The sequence below is a fragment of the Octopus bimaculoides genome, chromosome 11, assembly GCF_001194135.2.
Source record: "Octopus bimaculoides isolate UCB-OBI-ISO-001 chromosome 11, ASM119413v2, whole genome shotgun sequence".
NCBI lineage: Eukaryota > Metazoa > Mollusca > Cephalopoda > Octopoda > Octopodidae > Octopus > Octopus bimaculoides.
Genome location: NC_068991.1, coordinates 73,486,447 through 73,491,485, shown reverse-complemented (window position 1 = coordinate 73,491,485; position 5,039 = coordinate 73,486,447).

Here is a 5,039-nt window from a genome sequence, read left to right as displayed (position 1 = left end):
ATATATACATACATATTTAGGACGGGCTTCTTTTAGTTTCCGTGTACGAAATCCACTCACAAGGCAGAAGACACTTGCCCAAGGTCTCAGGCAGTGGGACTGAACACGGGACCACGTGGTGGGAAAGCAAGCTTCTTATCACGCAGTCACTCATATAAATATATATACATATATACATATGTATGTGTGTGTGTGGTTGTGTTTCGTCATCCTCCCCATCGCTCTTCAACCGGTGTTGATTTCTTCACGTCCCAGTAACTCACAGTTTCCGAATAAGACGGCGGTAGGATAATTACCAAACTTTAAAAGCGAAACAAATACTGAAGTTGATTCGTATGACTTAACCATTGAAGTGGGAGTGGTGCTCCAGCATAGCCGCAGTCGAAATTTCCGAAACAAGTGCAGATATAAAAATGTAACGATAGTATTATTGTGACTGTAAATAAACAAAATATACATGAAATTCGGTGATTTATTATGGAGATAGAATCTGTTAAATCTCTAATGACAACATATTTATTAGAATGATAGCAACATTGTCAATGAATTTTAATAGAAAACACGATTTCTAGAAACTATTTTACATAGAAAAATTAGGAGCAGAAGAAATATAATATCGTTTTATATTCTTCCATTATAACTAAACTGTAGCCAGACAAATTTCAAAAATGTACTTAATCTATTGAACAAACAGTTTACTTCGTATAATACACATCATAAAATATCATATTCTATTATGCAATTTTTTCTTGCAATATTTAGTTATTTCTACCTGATACTAATTAAATTTGAAGACTCTTAACACCAGATGTCATTTTTAACTCCACTTATCCAAATAACAGCTCATAAGTTTCAAGATAAGACATACAAATATGGTTTAGAAACTAACAATATATCTGTCATACATAAAAAAAATGAGAATCGTTAAATACAGTACTAAATTTAAGAGATGAGGAATTATGTACATTATTTACATTTGACGGATATTTGTCCTCATCTTCTTTGTTGTTACCACAATGTTTCGGCTGATATACCCTCCAGCTTTCATCAGGTATCTTGGGGAAATTTCGAACCTGGGGTCTCATTCCTAAGGTATTTTTCGATGCTATTATTATTATGCGTGGAATTGAGCTCGGAATCTTGGAGTTAGTAGCCCACGCTCTTAACCAGTACGCCATATACCCGTGGGCAATTATGGAGTGAATTTTAGGGCTTATAAATCTAATATTTTTTTTCTATCCTTCCTTAATACCAGTTACCATATGCTATTCATATCTGAACTCGGTCTGTTTAGGAGGTTGTTGCGTCCTAACTTATGTGCTGCTTCTTTTAGTTTTCGTATTTTCCAATGGTGTCCTCTGTCTATTATTTTAACTTCATCCCACAGGAGGAGGTAGTCTCCATTGTTCCATACATGATCAGCTATACCCGATTTACCAATATCTCCTCGTGTCACACCTTTGCAATGTTCCTCTACCCTTATTTTGAGGGGGCGTCATGCTTCACTTTTGTATAACCTACCATAGCTGCATGGGATGGAGTACACGCAGTTTTTGGTCATATTCTCTTCTATTGGTGGTTTTACCCGAAGAAGATATTTGCGAAGCGTTGTATTACTCTTGAATACTCTCCTGATGTCATATGGGCCGCATATCTTTTGTAATAATAATAATAATAATAATAATAATAATAATAATAATAATAATAATAATAATAATAATAATAATAATAGTAATAATAGTAATAATAATAATAATAATAATAGTAATAATAATAATAATAATAATAATAATAATAATAATAATAATAATAACATCGAAAAATACCTTAGGAATGAGAACCCAGGTTCTAAATTTCCCCCAAGACACCTGATGAAGGCTGGAGGGTACATCTGCCGAAAGGTTGTGTTAACAACAAACAAGATGAGGGCAAATATCCGTCAAATGTAAATAATGTAAATAATATCGTTAAATACAACCTGAAAGAAAGAACTCAACTATAAAATACGGAATTATGGAATACTCTTGTACAAAATATTTCTTCTTAACCATACCCTAAATTGATGACGTCTTGCTTATTTAAAACATGTAAAAATTCTCAACAATTCAAAAATATGATCTACACATGATATAACACATATGACATTTAAGGGTATACCTATCTCCTTTGTCAAGACACGATGATTTTTCCATCTTTTTCTCAGAATCAGATCTGTCGCCTTTTTAGCTACATAATGTAATTCTTACATTCTCTAACGCATACATACCAAACACACATACAAATATACACGCATATGTAGGCATGTATGTATCTATGTATGTATTACTGTACATATGTGTGTACCGAGGCGGTTTAATGATATTTCACTCCATTAAGGTGAACCTTCGCGCTAAATAATTTTACATCTCTGCCACTGCAGATCCCATTATACATTTTCCCATTACAAGATTGTACTGAATTACTTCACAGGTTTACATTTGTATATTTACTCCTTCCTGTTATAGAACTAATAATAATAATACAACCCCTTTAATATTAATAATACTTACACAAGTCTCACACTGTTGCCTCTGCAAAATTCTACCCTTAACGTACACCTAATTTTACACCAAAATATCCATGTAAACATGGAAAGTTATGTTAGATTTAGTGTTAACTTTAGTTAAGCAATCATTACGTAACCAGTCCACAAATTATTGTAAATGACTATAGGATTACAACTATTAAACATGTTTCATTTACTCTAAATTTTAAATTATTTCGCAAGGTGTCGACATTTCTACTAGTTTGAGTTTGTGTCAGCAACCAAGTCACAATGGTGGCGAATATTTTGACAATTCGAGAAATAAACTTAAAACTTAACAGCTTTCTGTGTTATTAAGTGCATCGTCCATGATGCCGATATTTCAGTTTCAATCACAATATCAAGATCAGACGAAAGCGTTTACTAGACGAGTAGAAATTTGAAACTAATGACTATAAACTATTAATAACTAAGTTATTAATATCCTCTCCATAGCAAACCATCCCTTTGTTTAAACTAGTATATATGTTGAAGTAGTTCAAAGATATCATGTTATCAAAATTAATCATTAGTTGTGACACATTTAGACTCTATCTAATAAAGCAAATATCATATATATGTTTAGATATTCGTACTCACACTTAACTTAACCTATCCTCATAAAATTGGATTATATTCAATAATTCTTATAAACATAGATATTATCTTATCATCATTTCAGATATTTAGATAACTTAAGTTTCAATTATGATTTTATAATTTTATAACCATCTAACGTACTTTTACATATATTTATAAATATTATTGTTTATAAATTTTATTCTCTGTTTTCTAATACATAGAAATATATATCACACCCACCCCCTTTTGTCAATATTGCGCTTAAACTGAAATACATATATATTCTGTCTTCAGTCAGAATACATTAAAACCAATATGGTTATTACAAAAGCTAACAATACTTAGCATTACTTTATATATTAAAGTATAATGTATTTACAATGATATATTTCCAATTTTCCAATGTCACCTATGTTTTACGATATTAAAATTAAACACTTTGCACAACACACACACACACACACACACACACACACACACACACACACACACACACACATATATATATATACATATATATATATATACATATGTATGTATATATGTATATATGTATATATGTACGTATGTATGTATGTATGTACGTACGTATGTATATGTATATATATATATATATATAAATAAATACATTAATATTGATATCTATATATTTTCATATTTATATATACACATATATCAAAGATGCAAAAAACACTAAATCTAAATGAAATTACATCATAATTTCCTTATATCTGTATATATTTTATATTTTTGATACACTACGAGAAAGAAAATAGTAAAAGATTTTAATATATATCCCTTAACAAAATAGAATGATATTTTCTATATGCACATTGAATAGAAATATGTGTGGCAAAAATACTGCATGACTATTAATCGCTGAGGAGACCTAATAAAACTGAAATATGTATAGAGTTGTTACTCTAACTACGGAGGAGTTTCCTCTCTTCCTTTTAATGACAAGGATTATTATAAAGTTTCATCAAATTTTTTGTCACCAGAAGTATAAATTTAATTGAATAAAACAATTTTGCACATATTAACTTTATCTTATGAAGAAGGCACGATTGGGAAAATTTTGAATACGACATTTTCTGAAATAAGTATAATTAAAATATGGAAACTAGGTTGTGGAATAAATTAGCTTGGTTTTTCTCTCCGGCAAAGTCTTACTTCAATTGATTAATATCTTGGTGTAATAGCACAATGTAGATTATCTGTATTAAAACAAAACCAGTTTCTACAAGGAATTAGACTGCAACGTAACAGAAGATGATGATAACAGTGATGATGGTGATGATGAAGAGGGAAGGAGGAGTAGGAAGATGACGATGATGACGACGACGGTTGTGGAGTTTGTAGTAGTATTTATGATTATAGAGCTGAATAAGAAATTGATAGAGAAAAGAAAAAGAAAAAGAAAAAAAAACAGATGGTGGAACAGGAAGTTCTGAGGCTAACATTAGAAGAAAATTATCTGATCAGCTTTGTAGAATGGTAAACAAATGAAAATTATGAGAAATTCCCATTCTTGTCGATTTAAATAGTTTCTTATTGAAGATAGATTCCTGTTTGCAGGCAAACAAATACTTCCACGTAATACAGCACACAAATACAAACACAAACACACACACACACACACACACACACACACACACACACACACACACATACACACACACGTACGAACACACATAGATATGCGTTGCCACATATGTACATACGTAAAGAGACGTATACACATTATTAACATATACATACATGTACGTCATGTATATACATATTGATATCACGTATATTTATATATGTATAAGATGCATATATGTATATGTATATATACACACAGATAATAAAGCTATCTCTTTCTGTCTCTGCCTGTTTGGCTCTCTCTCTC